The 20,249-nt window shown below is 35.9% G+C and overlaps 1 long non-coding RNA gene and 1 pseudogene across 2 annotated transcripts; both read left to right on the plus strand.

Annotated features, from left to right (window-relative positions):
* The first annotated feature begins 4,667 nt into the window (after positions 1 to 4,667).
* On the plus strand, positions 4,668 to 5,874 carry LOC110007286 (uncharacterized). Its single transcript, XR_002280970.2, has 2 exons — positions 4,668 to 4,808; positions 5,277 to 5,874. It is a non-coding gene; the product is annotated as an uncharacterized LOC110007286 (long non-coding RNA).
* Positions 5,875 to 9,531: 3,657 nt separating this feature from the next.
* Positions 9,532 to 19,364, plus strand: LOC110007285 (protein MOR1-like; annotated as a pseudogene). The gene is made up of 12 exons (XR_016057918.1): positions 9,532 to 9,609; positions 16,494 to 16,589; positions 16,683 to 16,805; positions 16,881 to 16,958; positions 17,051 to 17,084; positions 17,247 to 17,391; positions 17,475 to 17,572; positions 17,652 to 17,815; positions 17,937 to 18,053; positions 18,152 to 18,380; positions 18,545 to 18,616; positions 18,728 to 19,364. The product of XR_016057918.1 is annotated as a protein MOR1-like (transcript).
* The last annotated feature ends 885 nt before the right edge of the window (positions 19,365 to 20,249 follow it).

Consider the following 20,249-nt stretch of genomic DNA (forward strand, 5'->3'; position numbering starts at 1 on the left):
GTCTTGATTAAAACAAAAAATTTTATAACATTTTTACCCTTGATAAAATAAATAATTCCATAATAACTCTTAACTAGCTTAATCAAGCATTGATGTTGAGGCCTACCCAGCCTGTTCACCAAATGGCTTCATGCTCAAGCCCTCAATCAAGCCCATCCTTAGCCATATATTCCACGCCTCGGCCTACCTCTTCACCCTTAATTCCACCTCAACCTCCTTTTCCCCTCTGGCTATCATTTTATCCACATTCCCCCTCTTGAAGGTCCCCTCCCCCCTCTGCTACCGTACAATCTCAGTGAAGAGCATCCTTCTCCCCCACCCACGCATCTTTCCCTCCCCTTTGATAACCCCTATTCCTCCTATTCCTCGGAATCTTGTTCACCGGTCTCTGTGGACTCTAGCTCTGTGGATGCAAAGCCCAAGGCAATCCTCACGAGATCCTTTTAGTGATGGGCTTCCTGTTCAACAACCCTCATGAAGCCTTTGAAGCCTTCATCAATGCTGATACCGAATCTAAACGCCAGTGTAAGTTGAAGAATGTCAAAGGTAAGGCTCTTGCCACCAATTAGAGAGCATCCTGGGAGCTATCCAAACTATGTCAAAGTAAGGTACGAGAAAAAAGAACCTTCAGCTAAGGTCCTCCCCATTCCCTCAGCTCCTCAGCATTCTCGTCGCCCGACCAAAAGTGCCATCCGCTCCGTAGCTGTGCTATAAAGATCCTTATTTGGAATATAAGGGGTTTGGGCCACCCAGGAAAACGGCAAATATTCGTCTATTTGTTTCACAGTATTCTCCGTCTCTTCTTGGTTTGGTGGAAACCAAGCTTTCTTCTCCCTCTCTCTCCCAAATTCAGAATATTTGGGGTTTTCCTCTGCCAGTGGTTAGCTCTGGATGCAATAAGACCTTCTGGCGGTGTCTGGGTCCTCTAGTACTCATCTCAACATGCCTTAGTTGCCTCTCACATTGGCAAGTTCTCTGTCACAGTGACCCTAGCTAGGATCACAGATTTCCTCCATTGGAAGTGCATTGTGGTCTATGGACACATCAAAGCGTGTGAGACTGGCCTGCCATGTCAATAAAAAATCCTAATTCTTTTATTCCCTCTTTCATACACATGCACATGGACAAACAAACATTTATATTATTTGATCACATCCGCACCCACAGACTCACCATGCTTAAAATGGTAATGGAATCCAAGAAACAATTCCTAATCAGACTAGGGGTGCTCCATCATGATAAATTCATGCTTGGTATCACGGTATTGAAGGTTTACTTGAGTACTTCTACTTCTTGATTCTAGAACAACTAAAACTAGCTATACTAATATATAATGTCCTTTGATGTCATTTCACATATACTTGAAACAGGCTCCGTAAGATTTGTTTCTTTTTTATCAGTTTTCTTTAGAAATCTCTACTAATAACTGACTGCAAAAGATATGAGTAAGAGATATCTCAAAAAGATCTAAGGACATTAGATGATCTCTCCTGTTACCTTATTCTTTACCTCTCCAAATCATGGGGTAGACCCTATCTTGGCTGGAGCATTCTAAAAAAGCTTGTGACTGATAGATTTGTTACATGAATAATAGCTTTGTCAGACTATAGTGGAGAATTATGATGCATGTGAATTTATTTCGTTTGGGTTTTATGCCTAGAGGATTCATGAGAAGATTCAAAACTTTTTACTACAAGATCCATCTATTTGGTTTCATTTCACCTAGAATTTGGTCAAATTTGGTTAGTTGTTCATAGTTCTCCCTCTTCTTGTGTGTGTGTTTGTGAGAGAGATAGATAGATAGATAGATAGATAGATAGAGAGAGAGAGAGAGAGAGAGAGAGAGAGAGATTCATAGATGATATGAATTGCATCACAAGACACAAATAATTTTGTTGACCTGGGATTCGATTCATGCCCATAATCGGATGGCAACCTGCCAATGGAACATTTGGTAGTATGAAACATTGGGATTAGGGACCACAAAAGTATAAATAGCCATTGAATATGGAAAATGCAACTTTGTATACTGTTTGTTTGTCTTTGCTGGTTGCATTATAGATATTTGTTGTTTGTTTTGTTAAACAAGATGGTTTCTCAGGCAGTTAACCTTTTCTCAAAAAAAACAAGATGGTTTCTCAATTACCTCTATTGTTAAATCAATGTAATTTTTTGCAGGTGGTAGAGATGGGGTTTACGCTAGTAGTATTGGCTCATATTTGGGACAATTCGATGCCGGATGAAAAGACCAATATGTTATGCCAAGAGTGGAGGTCTTGCTGTTCAACCATTGCGTGCATGTTTTCAGCTCTGCTGCAGGAAGCTTGGTTGCTTGCTGTACAGGTACTATTTTATATTGTTATTGGATATTTTTTATCCCCTTCGGCTGGAGGAATATCCAAATAACTGTTTAAAGCTCGATTTGTGAAATTGGGATATTCTCTGTGTGCTGTAGTCTTTGGTGGTATGTGCCATTATAAGTAATCTTGTAACGATTTCTCACCATGTCCTCTTATTTTTACTGTCCTTTTATAGATTTGTTTCAAGCACCTCATTCATTATACATTCTGCTTTTTCTCCTATATATGCATAGTAATTTTCAAATTTTGAATACTTGTTACTCCCATGGTTTAACGAGTGAACAGTTTATATGATTATATTATGTAATTTTGACTCTCTTTTTTCATGTATCTTCGGGAAAATTACTGATCTTGAATTTTATGCATCAGGAACATGCCCAGTTTAGTATTTCACCCCCATCATGATGCATGGAGGGCATGACCATCTTTGATGCCATAAAAGAAGTTGTTCATTTGCATAGAGGGTGTGGAGTAAAGGGAGTTGCCAGCCCCATTTGCACGTCCTATTTCTAAGCGTTCAATAATCGAAGGCATCGATGCATTTATCAGCGAGGCTATGGAAGGATACCATGCTGTAACATGGAGAGCTTGCTTCTGTGCACATGTTTTGCTCCATTTGCCAAGGTTCTCATTTGAAACTAAAGGTACTAAGCAGGCAGTAGCAATTGTTTTTTGTAAAGCTTCATTTTCACGTTCTCTTGACATTCGAAGCAAGCCAGTGGCTTTGAGGAAACCCTTTTTGCTGGTTATTGCAGCTCGTTATATATGTTGCCCTGGTTATATAAAAACGGTTTTGGAGAAGGATGAGGATGAAGGTCTCACTGTGTGGGTGTATGGAGTCAGGAGTAGTGTATATTTTTGCTCATTTGTTCCAGCCCGGTCTTTCATTTGGCTCCGAGATAAAGTTGGCTAGTGAGTTTGACTGCTTTGCTTTAGTCTCAAATGGTCAATGAAGATTCTTGTATGTATCTGTACACGCACACATACATCCTAATTCTGAATGGTGATTTTAGAAATCTCTAATAAATTTTTTCAAGAACCTTTTGCCGTTATATTAATTAAAATACATATGTCTTTTCTATCTATAAAACAAATGGAGGGTGCTTAATATAATTGTGCATGCTCCAAAGTTACAAATTTCAAAACATTTTATTTCCTTTTTACTGATCAAATTACCTGAAATTTAGAGGATGTGTGCTGTCAGAAAGATGCACCCTAAGAATACTATAAAAATAATTCGAATAGTGAAAATGACCAAAATAGTCCTACAAATATTTCAGGGGATTTTGGTGAAATGGTTTTTGATAATTTTTATTATTTCAATTTTTTGGGTCTGTGATAAATAGATGGATACATGCCTCAAATTTCAAATGACAAAAATAACATAAATTAAAATTCACACGATCCCAATGATCCAATGAGGGAGCTTTGAAATTTAAGAGTTTGTATTCATTCATAATTACCCTCAAGTCCTTCACTCGATAAAAAAGGAAACATCAAGGTAGTTTTAACTAATATAAGGGCAACCTATTGTCAAAAATTTTGGAGTAATTTCTAAAATCACTAATAGGATGATTCATTCTAGTATATATGTATAAAGGAAGGTGCTTCAGAAGTGCTTAACAAAGGTCTCAGTATAGTATGTATGGAAATCTGTTGAAATTGTAAGTAACGTTTTTTACTTCAATTACCAAAAACAAAATTTAAATTTTGTCTGCAATACAAGGATTTAATTGTTGGTTGATGTTGTTGGCCATTATATCCTTTTGACTCGCAAAGGTCAAAACTTATATTTTTTTAAAAAAATTTGATCTAGAAAAACCAATTAGAAGAGTAGTTACTTATGGACAATTGGTTTCAATGCTTTTATTAAGCAAGTGATGTATTGCCTTGTGAGAAAACAATTGTAAAAGAGGCACTCGCAAGCCAATGAAAAGCAATGAACAAGCCACTACCAAGTCTTTGAGAAAATAGGAAATGTTAGCTGCAACTGTATCAGTTCAGATAGGAAAATGTGGATTGTAAATGATGGGAACTTTAATTTTTTCCGTGGTTTATAAGGAAATGAATGTAAACCCCTTGAGAGCCTCGAGTTTAGCAACTGGTTTAGGCAATAATGTACTTATGTCTTGGTTTAAACACATGCCCATTCTTTAGATATATTTGATTGTGAAGGTTCTCGTATATTTTCTTTATTTCAACTAAAACCTTGACATTTTGGGTGTTGAATTGGGCAATGGTTTTTACCATCTCTTTTGAAGAGTGATGTATATGACTTCTAAACTGAAAGCCACAAGGATTGATTTCCTGATACTTATGGGTAACTGTTAGGACTTACGAACTTTTTATTGTAGCAATCACATTGACAAAGTTGGTGAAACGTTTTGTGGGATTGGCATCTAGCTGGACTCTAAAAGCTGCACAAGTGCGTGAATTTTCATTCTAGAGGTACTTATTGAACTGGAGAAGATATTGTGTCGCATTTTTGTCTAAGATGCCCTTTTGTAGGGATTGTACTTTATGTTCAAATTTCATTATTTCTTGCATTATTTGTGAAATTCATTTCTGTTTGGAGCTCAATTTTATTGAACTTGTACCTGAATTGAGGTTTGATATTCAAACCAGCAATCTTTTCAGGAGAGATGCATCTATGTAGTGGAAGACCCTAAACAGCCTCACTATTCTTCAAGCTACTATCAAACCATTCCAAGTCAATTATGTCACTTTTTCTGTTCTGTGATATGACTTAATATTTCTAACGGGCAATTTCAATATTGATTGTGACATTGACCAGATTGATTTTAAGTTAATTAAACCCTGGTAATGCACATTCAATTATATTGTTTTATAGCATGTTAATCATATTTTTCTCTCGAACTCTAACTTACGTGGGGAACAAAATGTCTTCTGAATTAGGGAACAGGAGGAAGGGACTGTGGTCAAGAATAAAGAGGAGGGTAGGTAGTGATAGTGGAGTTGACCGCATGGTTGCTTGATAAATTTCAAGCCTAGTCATGGAGCGAGGTATTGCTTGCTTGGATCACCATGATTTGACATTCATTTGGTGAGGTCTAAAATGCATGGACGGGCGGTCTGTGGGAATAGAGAGATGCTTTTTTCTTTTTGGTGGAGGAGAAGGAATGGACAGTGACGCTGCAGGGGTAGCGAACCAAAAGGCTAGGTTGTGGATGGTAAGGTTGGGGAATGCTGCAGGTTGGGTGGGAGGAAAGGTTAGGTTGTGGTTGGGGAGCTTTTGAAACGCTTGCAATGGCCTTATTAATCATTTGATAAAAAATGAATGACAAAAACCAATGCAATTATTAATTTGTATGTTATTTATCAAAATCCTCATATGCATATTTTGATAGAACCAAATGAGTTGGTCAATCATGATATCTAGCTGCTGTCAACAAACATATATGTTGGTAACAAATATTCACCAATATGTATCAATGTATACTTGGAGATTTGGCAGCTTTGGCAAAACTTAAGGCTATTTGGTTCTCTTTTCCAACCTGAGCTTGTTTTTCAATAATGCTTTTTGTCTTTTGTGATTCTAGTTTTATCTTTGGCCTCTAGGATGGTGTTATAACTGACTTATAAGAAAATATACATTGTTTACAATCTTGTTTGCTCCATTGTTTTGTGTAAGCAATTAACCGTAGTGGAGCTAGACTTGGACATTGTTTACAATCTTGTTTGCTCTACAATTTTTTTTTTTTTAAAGTATAACACTTCTGGTTGTTTTGTTGATTTATCATATCAGAATTTGATGTGGTTTTTAGATTTGTTTTTGAATCCTTCTATTGATTTGGTAATTTAACATCGGGTTTTGGAGGGGGTGTTTAAAATTGTTTTTGTAGGCTCTTAGTAGAATTCCAACAGTTCCATGGCAGCTTCTATCCAAATTATATATGAAAGAATAATAAGGAAAACATGGCTACCCACACTGTAACAAGTGTCCGCTTTAGATATGTTCCTAAAATGTTGGACAGTCTACGTTTGTTTTTTTAAAAAAGTATTCCAATGTTGGACAGTCTATGTTTGTTTTTTAACATCGGGTTTTGGAGGGGGTGTTTAAAATTGTTTTTGTACGGTCTTAGTAGATTTCCAACAGTTCCATGACAGCTTCCATTCCAAATTATATAGAATAATAAGAAAAACATGGCTACCCACACTGTAACAAGTGTCCGCTTCAGATCTGTTCCTAAAATGTTGGACAGTCTATGTTTGTTTTTTTTTAAAGTATTCCAAATGTATATAAATATAAAAACAATACTTTGAAAGCATGGGATTTGAAATAATGGGGGCAAAAATGTGAAAAGAAAAGATTGAAACCTGGGATATTTGATATAAGATAAAAGATAAATGAAACTAGGACTTAGGATATCGCATTGCTACCTAGCAATAACTAACCACTTTGCTAAGCCAAATCAGTGTGTGTGTGAGAGAGAGGACACCCTTGCATGGGAACGTAAAAGGTGGATATAATTCGAATAAACAAAGGTGAATATATTTTGCACTTTCATCATGCAAATGAAAATTTAATTGTTAATTAACTATAAATGCGACTGAAGTTCAATAAACATTTAGGGAAGGTCCGAATGTATAGACTGTTTAGTAGGCTTTGCAACAACTAAGTGATTCTCAGGCAATATGTTATAAGGGGCATATTTTAGTCCACTTAAGCCTCCCAATATCCATAATATCTTTACACATGAGCCCTAACTTTGCTCTCTCTCTACAGGTTTCATATTTCTCACAAGCTTTCAACTCCTTGCTGTCCGCCATCATTACTGCCAAAACAAAAAAAGAACAGGAGAAAAGATATAAAAATCATTATCAAAAATAATGTAAACACCAACATTCTAAATAAATGATGGGCTACAAGACTTGGATGAGCATCCAAGGTTTTGGGCTCATGTAGACACTAAGAATGTGACACACATGTCTAACACTATAGAAACTAAGATACTTTAATTACTTAAAGTCCCACCTCCCGACCCCTCCAATATATGGATGAATGTGTTGTATCTAGAAGGGGCTAAGTTGCGTTTCTGACATGTATATTGGTGTATGGCACTGACACTCGTACCCATATCCTTGTAACATAGATGATGGAACTTTCTTATTTCTTAAAATAAATGGAAGAGCACCTTGATATTTTTCAAGAAACAGAAATATTTGTTGAGGGAAACTAATTTATTTGGAAGAAAGCATAGACCTATATTGACCATCTTACAAATGGTTTTGTGAAGATCTCATTGCTTACAATAAGAACTATAGCCACTTCATGAAACAGAGAGAAGCAACACTCTTGCAATGATGTTCTTCAGAATCCGCAATTAACATGTTAGCCAAGTGCCATTATTTGATTATGCAAAACAAGATAGAAAATCTAGGAGTGTAGCAGTGCTAGTATTAGGTATCCTATTCTAACAGGAAATTGTGACTGTTGTATTTCAAAAACCATGCAACAACTAGTTTTCAAATTAGGAACTATGCTCTCACAGGATATTTAGCTGTTTCAAACCCATCGAAAGAAAGCAGGGCACCTAGTCATTTTCTAAAAGTACAAGGGGCAACCAAGAGTTTTTCGATAATATAAAGCAGCAAATTGGAAATTTAAACTCATTTTCACGAAGAAAGAGTAATAAATTACCATGCTTTTACAAGTAAGCTCTGATCAATTGCTTCTGAGAAATCAAATTGGCGGTCTGCATCTACTGCCCAGCTGGTGAACCATGTAATTGCATGGAAACCTTCTTTGAATATCCCCATATTGTATAGAAATCCTACATCTATATCAGAACAATGAAGAAAGTAACACTTTGAAGAAGCTTCTTCCAAAAACTGGTCATGATTCTTATTTGATGGTCACTAATTTTCTCTGAAAGCAAATGGGTACAGCTAGCAGCTGGACGAAGATTGACTCCCAAAACACATATCCTAAACACATATCCTTTTTGTTATATATTCCAGCCAATTGCCCAAAAGAACAGGGTTCCTAAATGAACTATCTTCACAAAATAATGCAAGAAATAAATGAATCTATAAAAAAAAATATAAAAAAAAAAGAAGGAAAAACCAGCCATGAAATGAAGCAATTCATTCCTACAGGGAACTTAAAATTCTGGATCGATTCACATGAACTATGAACTATGCATATTTCACATTAACTGTGAACTGTGCACAATCAATTATGTATAATTTAATAGTGCTCTAAATGAACATTCAGATATTTCCATATTACATGTCCATGCATGTGCTTGTGTGAGCAATGATCCTATGATTCATAGAATGCTAATTCTCTATGTGTGTATCTTTCACATGATATATACAACAGATACAAGAACCAGATTGTAAAGGATCAAAGGTATTTGTATACTAAAGAATAGGGCATTACTCATGTAAGATTTCCATTGGCAAAGATGATGACAGCATGTTGCAAAGGCAACACCTCTCAGGCTGTAATTGTCTCCTGCTCCATTATGTTGCTGAGTGAGGCAGCACCTTAAGGTAAAGTCTGCAAGCACAATTTAAGTAAGAATGCAGTGAATTACCGAAGCCAGTAATGCTGACAAAGTTATCTTCACATACATTCCCTAGTTAATTATTGGGTGACAAACTGAATTTGCCCACATAAATGTTTCCCAATTGCCAGGTAAGAAACACCCCCTAAAAGTCTACACATTACTCAAGTCCAAATCATCAACTGGAATAGTTAAGTTAGACATTAGATGCGCAAGGGGTATGTAAACTGAAAGTATTCAATAAATACATCTATACCTGTAATGCTAAATATTGTCTGCTTATCATGTTAAATGTGTTAGAAAACCAAATGAGCTCCCATTGAAAATAGCCTTCATTAGTTTAATAGTGATTATGTATGGAACTCAAGGCCCCTGCAAGGTCCCTTGAGCACTGGTCGCTCTAGCACTATTACAACACAATTGTTTAATGAACTTTCAACATGCAAGAGCAATTTGAGGGTGGACCAATGCGACCCATGGAAAAAGCATTCTGCCATTACTGACCTGGTTATAGTATGAAAACTAACTTGATGGTGAAGCCTTTCAACAAATTGCTATGAAAGGTAAGGGACCATAGCTAATGGATTATGGATGATTGCAGTACTTCATGAACCCACATCTTAAAAGGGAGTCATGCCTCAGCAGTTGGAGCTCATTGCAAAAGAAATTCTTTCACCTTTGTATATGATATTCCATCATTTCACAGAGACCATCAGGTATGTTGTCTTTTGATGAGTTCTTTTGTGCTTTGAATGGATACAAGTTGTATCATAGCATACTGCCTAAACTTTTCAAGATGAATATTATAGTTTCTACTGTTCTAAGATGAATTGAATCTGGAGGCTGAGAGAAACCATTATATTCTTACTAAACGTATTTACTTTGCTTCAAGCTTTCTATCATCTTCTCAGTGGCAGCTGACCAAGGTTGTCCATGTTGTTTGATCCGAGGTTTAGAATGGTATCCAATGATGAAATCCGAGACCTGATAATCCTGCTTTAACCCCTAAATCCAAATTTCCGTCCTCACCATGGCAGGGACAAGATGGTGTAGGAGCCAGCTAAATCAGGGTTCTTTTTGGTAGAACACCTTTCTATGAGCAGCTTTGGCCAAGTGATCTTCCCGTGCCATTGCTGGCGAGGTATGGCTCTCCCCAGCCTGGCCCAAAACCTAGGTTCTCGATTTGTTATTGATTAACAAAAGGCTCTCATGGTGGACCCATAGTTAGCAAGTCGAGGAATAATAAAATGTCGACAAGCCAAAACATCGATAATGAATCGGTTGTGTTTCAAAAAGTCGTTGGAAAAAATCGGATAAAAAGTACATATTGCCAAAAAATGAGGTAAGTTATATAGTCGTGAATAATTCGAATTTGTCTCAAAAAAATCGAGTGAAAAAATCGGATATATAAAGGCGACATAATATAGGATTATGATTTGCAGTTATTATATAAATACATTAAAGCCATTGAACAATAATTTTATGACCTTACCTAGTGTCGTTAAAGTGGTACTTGACAATTTATTGTCTAAACCTTCAATAAGTCCAACAATAATGCTTTGTTGTTGCAACACGAAACATATTATAGATTTATTTGGAGCATAAAATGAAATATAAATAATACTTAGCACAAGAACTACATTAAACTAAGATATTGGATTATTGTTTGAAGGAAAAAAAATACAAAAAAGACCCTTGTTTTAGGATTGCAATTAACCAAAAAAATTACAGACCCAAATACGTAAAATAGTAGTCCATCCAAAATACTATGTTGTGTACACCAATGAAATAAAAAAAATAAAAGTTACAATTAATCAAACTTCTCTATATATAAAGAAAGCAACAAAATGGTTAAGCAAATTCGAATCTCACACTGAATTCCTAACTGCTTAAATCTTTAGTATATAAAATCTTTAAGCAAATTTGAATCACACACAAAATGCTCTTTATAAGGATGCATTGGGTTTAAAGAATAAAAAAACATTTTTCATTGGGTTAGTCTTCTAACTCTGCCTATTATTTTGAGATATACGATTGTTTTGATATCTTGCTTTTTGGGGAATAAATTGTTTGCAATTTTTTGTAAACTTTGTTTAAGGGAAATTAATGGTGAAATGTTTTATGGATTTTTATTTAAAATCAAGATTTCCTCCTACTACTAACTTTCTTATCTTTAAATAAAAATTCAATAATATTAAGTTATTGAAGAAATAAAGTTATAGGGATGAAGTTTTTTTGAAAAGTTTTATTGAAAAAAGATAAAATACGGGTTTATCTTGTAACCTTGGTCTAGTGGGCAGTCCCTTTTTGTTTTTTTTTTTGTACAATTTTGTCTCTGTTCTTTATTAATTAATTGTATAAGAGTTCTGGTTTTACACTTGTTATAAGTAATCCAAAAGGGTAAATAAAGAAAAAAAGAAGTCGTTGCTTTGCTTGTGGAACTTGCATATATGAGAGAAGTATTCAAAAGATATATAATTTTACCCATTACTACAAGGATGAACTTTGGTTTGTATATACTCAGTCCAAGGCTCCAAGTGCTAATGTCGACCTTTATGATATCTTTGTGGACAATCCCATACATCTACTGATAACCCTATTTTGCCTACAAGGTCTGGAGCTAGTCTACGGCATACAAGGAATGAGAACAAGGGCGAGCTCCATTTATCTCCTTTCTTTGAAGTATAAAATACGTACATGACATAGTAATTCTTCTTTGTTAAATGTAGTTTTGAGTCTTTTGATTTTTGAAAATTGAGTTATTCAATTTTTAGTCAATTTCTCTGATATTTAATGATTAATTTAACCTAAAATACCACACAAGGCACTTTGCTCATATCCTTATTATCTTCTTATTCTACTTAAAGAAAAGCATTTTTATCCTCTTATTCAACTTGAAGAAATGACGGTGTCGATCATATATTAAACATTATTACATTAGTAGTTTAGTACCCACACCATTTACCAAACATTATTAAATTTGAAGTAACATATTTTTTTAGTATTATTTATTCTTGATGAGAGTTCTTACAAAGTAACATGGAATGAAGGATAGAAATTAGCAAATAAGAAAATAAAAAATTTAACATATTACACATATTTTAAATTTTGATTTTATTGTCGTGTGCAACAACTTCAAATTCTCTCACTCTCTCATACATGTCGCGCTCACTCATGATTGAGCACACATCGGAGGGTTTTTGCTCTCCTTATGCTCACATTATTTTCATGTTATGTATTATTTAGTTGGACACTTGAAATTCCTATTCTCACATTACTTTCATGTTATATTATTTGATTGAAGACTTGAAGTTTCTATTCTTGTATTACTTTCATGTTATATTAGTTAGTTCAAGAATTGAAGTTCCTATTCTCACATTACTTTCATGTTATATTATTTAGATGAACACTTGAAGTTCCTATTCTCACATTACTTTCATGTTATATTATTTAGTTGAACACTTGAAGTTCCTATTCTCACATTACTTTCATGTTATATTATTTAGTTGAAGACTTGAGGTTCTTATTCTCGCATTGCTTTCATGTTATATTATTTAGTTCAAGAATTGAAATTCCTATACTCACATTACTTTCATGTTCTATTAATTAGTTCAAGACTTGAAGTAAAGATTGAATGCATTTAACATGGGAAACAAGATGCAACTTTTAGAAATACTAAAACTATTGAAGTTTAGTTTGAACACATTTAATGTGGGAGACGAAATGTAACCCATTACAAATAAGAAACTTACTAGTGTTAAGTAAAATTTGAGAAAACTTAATTTTGAAATTATTATGTTTATTTCAAAAAACACTATTAAAATTCATCAATGTCCTCGACTGTGTTTGCATGATCCAAGTTACATGGCAGCATTGTCAATGACAACCTGAACCACATTATAAGGTCCAATAGTATCTATAGCCTTTAAGAGAATATCTGCAATATATTGGCTCAAATGCTCAACAGCAGAGTAGTCAAGACCATTCACGAACATAGCCTTTCCACCTGACACGGCCATGATTGATCAAAGACTGATTCTTCACATTGCTCCAACCGTCTGAAACAACAGACACACCATAAGTAGCCCACTCATTCCTTATTGGGCCTAATGCCTGATCTATTCTAGTTCTCTCTTTATCAAGTAGAGTTGTCCTGAGTTTTCATATTTGGGGGCCATATACCCCTTCAGTGCATTATTTATGGCGTATACCATTTCGTGAAACCTAGGACCCGTTGCAACATTAAAAGCAATGCTGTGGGAATAAAAGAACCTCACAACTGCAGCATCTACATCATCCCTAGCTTGCATATTAAATAATTATGGAATTTTGGCCTGAGTCTATCCTTTCCCTTTTCTATCGGCACTAGTTGATTGCAATAGTGATTGGAACAAGGATTTGTCTATTAAAGTCATAGCATCAGTATGTGGCCTACTCCCGTACATCCTTTAAGCTTTATCTTCCTCATGTTTCAAAGTCATCTGCATTTCTTTTGATAGCCTAGAGCATGTTGAGATTCCTTTCGACTTGTGCCCAAATTGTTGACCCAAAAGGTGAGCACGCACATGAGCATAAGATCTAGCAAAAGGAGCCTCCCTACAATTAAAATTGCATAACCACGTCTTTGTACCCCTAAACCCTTTGGTATAACTGCCAACCACAGTGACATATTTCCACAAGGGAGTTTTGGTGGGCTCATCAACCTCATCTTCAAAATCCGAGGCCTTAGCTGCATTGTTTGAGCCGAAAAAATCAGAATAACCTTCCTCTCCCGCCATGCTAATGCAACTTGTGCATTTGACAATGATAATATTATTATTAAGCTAGTTAAGGTCTTCCCTCTATCCAGCGCATGAAACTTGGACCGCCCCCCCCCCCCCTAATTCCGACCTAAGGAATTTTAGCTTGGATCCACCTTACCTAATTCCAAACCAAGACATGCTACTTGAATCCGCCCACCCTAGTTCTGACCCAAGGCATGTGACTTGGATCCGCCCACCTGAGTTCCGACTCAACGCCCATAACCTAGATTCACACACCCTAATTCCAACCTGAGGCATGTAATTGCCCACCAAGCCGACTCAAGGCATGTATCTTGGATCCGCCTATCTAAAATCTGAGGCATGTAACTTGGATCCGGCCAACAAAATGCTAATTGAAGGCACTTAACTTGAATCGCCACCCAAAGTCAAACGTAGCCGTCTTATATATGACAAAATTAAAGGGCCCTTTCCAACTAGGCTACACCGGTACAATTTCACAATATAGTTATAGAACCATTTGAAAAAAAAAACAAAAAAATAGATAGACGTTACGGGTTTTGCATAAAAGATGGATCGGAGGTTGACAAAAAGCATGTGCATACATATAAAAGCTCCTTTTTGATTGCCGATGTGGTTAGCTAGTACTTCTATCCACTCTTGTTTCAAAAGGAAGGAACGGATGTTGAGAAAAGCATGGGCATTCATATAAAAGCTCTTTTTTGTTAGAAACTCGTACTTCTATAACATTGTTAAGAAAAGAAAGATTGGATGTTGAGAAACACATGTGCATACAAAAAAAAAAAAAAATTCCTTTTGATTGCTGATATGTGGTTAAGGGTTTTGCAAAGCACTTAGTCCTTAACTTGTATTACTTCTATGAAGACTTGTTTTGAAAAGAAGGATCGGATGATAAAAGACAGATGCATAGAGACTTTATTGTAGAGCAATGAATTTCCCTCACTATTCGTACTTCCCATTTAAAAACCACTCGTTCACAGTTCTATATTCGAAGTCTCTCTAAAAACCATTGAACTTTTGATGGATTCCATATTCTTTGACTCCTACCCATTTAGAAAGCACGGGTTCGTAGTCTCTCTTAAAACCTTAGAACTTTGGATGTACTCTATCAAAAACCCTGCAACTCCTACCCATTTAAAAACCACATGTTCTCTATTCGTACTCTCTCTCTCTCTCTCTCTCTCTCAAAAAACATTTTAACTTTTGATGGTGTCTCCGCTCGTACTCTATTTAAAATCCTTTTTAACTACTTTCCATTTAAAAACTTTAGTCAACAGATGAACTCTACTCGTAAAAGACTGCTTAAAGACAATATAATAAAGAATTTAAATTCCAATTCACTATTCGTACTACGCATTTTAAGCTTTTCGAACTCTCTAAAAACCTTTGATCTTTTTATGGATTCCCTGTTCGTACACTATCTAACAGACCTTGACCCCTTCCCATTTAGAAAGCAGACATTCTCTATTCATACACTCCCTCTCTCTATCTCTCTCTAAAAACCTTTTAACTTTTGATGATTACTCCATTCGTACTCTATCTAAAAGCCTTACCTACTTTTCATTTAAAAACCTTTACCAACACATGTACTCTATTTGTACTCTCTCTAAAAACCTTAAAATTGTCTACAGTTTCACTATCCGTACTCTACCTAAAAGCCTTAACTACTTTCCATTCAGAAAGTCCTCTATTTGCATGAAACTTTTGAAATTTTTCCCAATTACAAACCAAACCATTTTACCCATATAATACTCTACTTTCTTATAGCAGCTCACTTAATCATTCACTCATAGCCACACATCATAGGATATATATAAAGAGCAGAAAAGGCAGTTATTATACTCACCCATAGCCATTCATCATAGGATATATAGAAAGAGCACAAAAGGCATTCATTATATGTAGAAAGAATACAAGGGACACTCATATACAGGGAGTAGAAGCATTGAATACGAAAAGTAGAAATTCAATTATTATATATAAAAAGAGGATTAAGTGCATTCTATATATATATATATAGAAAGAGTAGAAATAGCCATCATTAAATATAAAACGAGAAGAAAGAGCAAGCAATATATACAAAAAGGGCACACAAAGTGAAACATATATTTATATATTATATACTATAATGGACAGCCAAAACGTTGAGCAGCCCCAAGACTAACTTCCCACGGTGATGGGAAGCACTTGGAGGCATGTGGGCTGAAAAGGCCACGGCAAGCCATGAGTACGTTCATAATTAGAGACAAAAGGGTGAAAGGACAACATGGATCGACGATGAAAGCGTTGGCACACTGTGAGTCGGTCACTAAAAGACCACTAGGTATGACTTCTTCCTATCTTTATGCATGATTTAAGTATATTAAGATTTCATTTGTTTAAGAGCAACCATCTTGACTTCATGCTATCCTATGATTAATGATTAATAGAATAACTTGGCATGTTATATGATTACTATGATTGGAAAGCAAGGGCTACTCACATAATCTATAAACTTGAAAAATGCCAATACTTTCATTTTTTCATTCTAGGTTATGCTATTCATATGATTTAGGGGAAATGTGTATCTTATAAGTTGGAAACATTAAGACTGGAGCTTGTGTCAGAGTAGCTGTTATTTTTAACAAAATATCTCTTATTGTTGGAAGTTTGACATTTCTAACTTCTCAATGCAATTATTTAATGAGGATTACTTCAAAAAACATAGCAGGCCTAATTCATTGTTCAATATATTGAAGCGACGGATGATGTATGTATTTTGTACACCTTTATGGTTGGTCAAATGTACTACTCCTTAGGAAGGTGCACTTCCTGTGTAGGGCTCATGGGTGCTATTTCATTTGCTAAATGAAAATTATAGGTGTTCCCTTTCCACAAAAGAAATGCGTCTCAAAAGAAATCCATGCACATTGAATGTGAGCATTGCCAAGTTAGAGTTACATCTGACCATAGTTTGTCCTCTTGTTTTTGCACTTTTCTGGACTTCATAGTTACATGCTTCGTTGCAGGTAGTTGAAGGTATAAAAGTCATCTGTCATGAGCTTACACAAGCCACAAACGAGCCAGAAATTATTGCGATGGAGGATCTAATCAAGGATGTGGATAGACTTGTTTCATGCCTTGCAACAAAGGTTTATCATCGTATTCCAGGATCTGTTCAGTTGGAGTTAGTTTTCCTTGTAAGCTTATTTGACTACTTTTGACAGGTACCCAAGACTCTTGACTTCAGTCTTGCTGGCGCATCTTCAAGGCCATGTAAATATCTCCTGAACACCCTTATGCAGGCAAGTTTATTTGTACCACTTTTATGTGATTATCCTGGTGATATTGTGTTGCTTTGGGAAGAAAATCCACTAAAATCATATGATTTGTGCAGACATTTCAAATTAAAAGGCTAGCTCACACTGTAAAGGAAAGTACCCTCAACATCCTTATTACTGAGCTTCTTTTATGGCTTTTGGATGAAAGAGTTCCTTTAATGGATGATGGAAGCCAACTTTTGAAGGCTTTAAATGTTTTGATGCTAAAGATTCTTGTGAGTTTTTCTTGAAGTCGATTTCTTACATTATTTCAGGATAATGCTGAGCGCACTTCCTCCTTTGTTGTGCTGATCACCCTCTTGCGGCCATTAGATCCCTCAAAGTGGCCATTGCTTGCATCTGGTGATACATTTGCAGCCAGGATCTTGTTGTCAAATGTCTCATAAAATTGACAAAGGTAATCGGATGCCAACATAATGTGCTACACTTTGTCCCTTGGTATGTTTGTGCACACTGCTAATGTAATATTAGTTTCTTCAGGTTCTCCAGAGTACAATATTTGAGGTGGATGTTGATCGTATTCTTCAAATTATACATCTATATTTACAAGAGCTAGGAATGGAGGAAATACAAAAAAGGTTTATTATCAGGCCAAAAGTTTTCCACTTCTTACATTATTAATTAGGACATTGAACCTGACCAATTGATAATTGCCAGAGCTGGGGCTGATGACAAGCCACTGCTGCACTGCACATGGTTAAAACTGTTCTACATGAGCTTGTAAGCTTCAGGGAACTGCAATAAAGGGTTACCTCTCCATGGTTCCTTTAGACTTGGAACCTCAGCCAATTATACTGGCACACATCGACCTTAATCTCCAGGTAAAGATTTTGTATATATTAATAAACTTTATTGGCGCCACCATCCATATCTTGCCTCTTAGGCTATAACATTATGATGTGAATTCAGGATCTTTAAGCCGATTTTCTTTTCTTTGTACAGACTCTTGCAGCTGCTAGAATGCTGACACCATCAAGGCCTATTGGCCAAACGCAGTGGGGTGACTCTGTTTACAATTGACCATCACCTGCTACACATTCAGCAGATGCATAATTGAAGGTGCCATCTCAACTTTGGAACTTATACTGGAAATAAAAGTCATTCGTCTCCGACCTTCCTTACCGCTCAGCATCTTTTTGTTCTTTACATGAGTACAGCAAGAGCTTGCTGCGGTTTTCAAGAAAATCAGTGACAAGCAATCATGCACCATTGGCTTGTATGAGCTTTACGGGATCACACGGTTGTACCCGTACTTGGATCATGGCCTCAGTGATTGATTCATGACGAACAAAAAGAAGAATAAATGTATTTCTCCAATGAGGGCTTTTGTGAAATGGAACTTTGTTTCTTCTCTATGCATGTGGGGGTGGGGAAAGGGGGCTTAAGGTTAGTTTAAATTGCACAGGACAAACCTTAAGAATTGATACCTCCTTGCTCTCTGTCGTGCAAACAAGGTGTTGCTCCACTAGAACAGAGGTTTGGGGACAATTTCAGTGTGCAGGGAGGCAGGGATATTATTGAGTATTGACATTTAACATTGGGTCTTTCAGGTTGATATATTTTCGGAGCTACAGAATGCGAGTGAGGCATTCCGGACATATATAAGAAATGGATTAGCACAGGTTGGTTGGCCCATCTAAATAATTTGTTTTTGTGTAATGCCTATTATAACAAACAAAGTGTTGGCTTATGAACTACTTGTATTGTTATGATTGCAATGGAATGCAATGCAGATGGAGAGAAATACGGCAACTGGAAGGACACCTTCGAGCATGCTAATGTTGACTCCTCCTCCTGCTGTTGCCATAAATCTCTCCTCCTATTGCCATAAATTTCTCACCAAAGCTTGCACCTATGTCCCCTGTCCATTTGAAGCAGCAGCACAATGTGATGAAGCCTCATGAACTCACAAACAACTCTTTGGTTGTTGAAGTTGATGATGCCGCCACCATCGCCAGTCGTGATGTCTCGTCGAAAAGGCTGATGAACACATTCTCTGAATTGAGGAAGCAGCTTCCCATTCCCAAAGTGGACCATGATGAGAAATATGCATTTGCAGGTAAAGGGATCATGATACGATCCCCCCCTATTCAGGAGATTGAGAACTATGTAATTTGTTGTGCTTTTAGATTGGGCTTCCCTCTCACTTTTGAATTGGTGGACATGCTATGTAATGGATCAGTGATGAGGTTTTGGCCCTCATATCTAAAAACCATCTCACACAAGGGTCACAGTCCATTGGCTCACTCTCCTAGGCAACTCCAAAATCATCAAGAGATATCTCATAAATCTTCATCGATTTTGTTCCATGCCTTGTTTATCTTTGTTATCACATAATCAAAAACAAAATATTGATTACTTGGCCTTTTAGTCACACTCTCTGTCTCTCATTCATCAATAAAAGACTATGTTTTAAATCTAATTTGTGCCATAAACAGTATTTTTATAAAAACGATTGTCACAAATAATCACAGAAATCTGCGTGTATATGATTTTCTTTACACAATGATTTACTCTACGAAATGATTTGCTATAAACAGTATTTCATTTACACAATGATTTTCCATATAATAACAACTGAAATTTGCATCTATTTGTTTAAGTTTTAAAAAAAAGGACAAAAAAAAGTCATACCTGCAATCTGCAATTGTGGTTTTGAAGCACACAGTGGGGATAAAAATTTCTATTTTAGGTTATTTTTCTAAATAATATTATTTTTTCAAAACCATGAAAGTAGCAATGGCTATACACAAAACAGGAAACAAAAAAAATTTCTTTCTAAAAAATTATATATAGGTAAAAAAAGATAGGACTTTTTGGCCTGATTTAAATCATATTATGAAAAAAGCGTGTTTTAAATGTTTTTATGAAAACTACATGATTTTTTTTCGACCTTTTCAAAAAGATGCCCTTTAAAACTGTTTTCCATTGAAACGCTGATTTTTTTTAAACAAATTGCCGATTAAATGGCGATTTGCTAACTATGACCGACATAAACCGAGCCTAGCCGATGCAAGCCGAGCCGCGCCAATCTTGCTAGCTACATTCGTCGATGATCTCCGTTTTTATTAAAACAAGAAAAGAAAAGAAAAACCAATCGCATTTACCTTTGGGTGCAGTTTGTGTGCGGTTTGTATAGAGCCTAGGCTCTAAGCAAGCCAATTAGAGCCTACCTTCAAATAGTGTCGAGAAATGTGGTTTCAATACTGAAAATCTTTTTGATAGCATTAAAATATATTTCCATATTTGTTTATA

This window comes from Amborella trichopoda, chromosome 6 (assembly GCF_054954075.1).
Source record: "Amborella trichopoda isolate Santa Cruz 75 chromosome 6, AtrichopodaSantaCruz75HAP2 v2.0, whole genome shotgun sequence".
Lineage (NCBI taxonomy): Eukaryota > Viridiplantae > Streptophyta > Magnoliopsida > Amborellales > Amborellaceae > Amborella > Amborella trichopoda.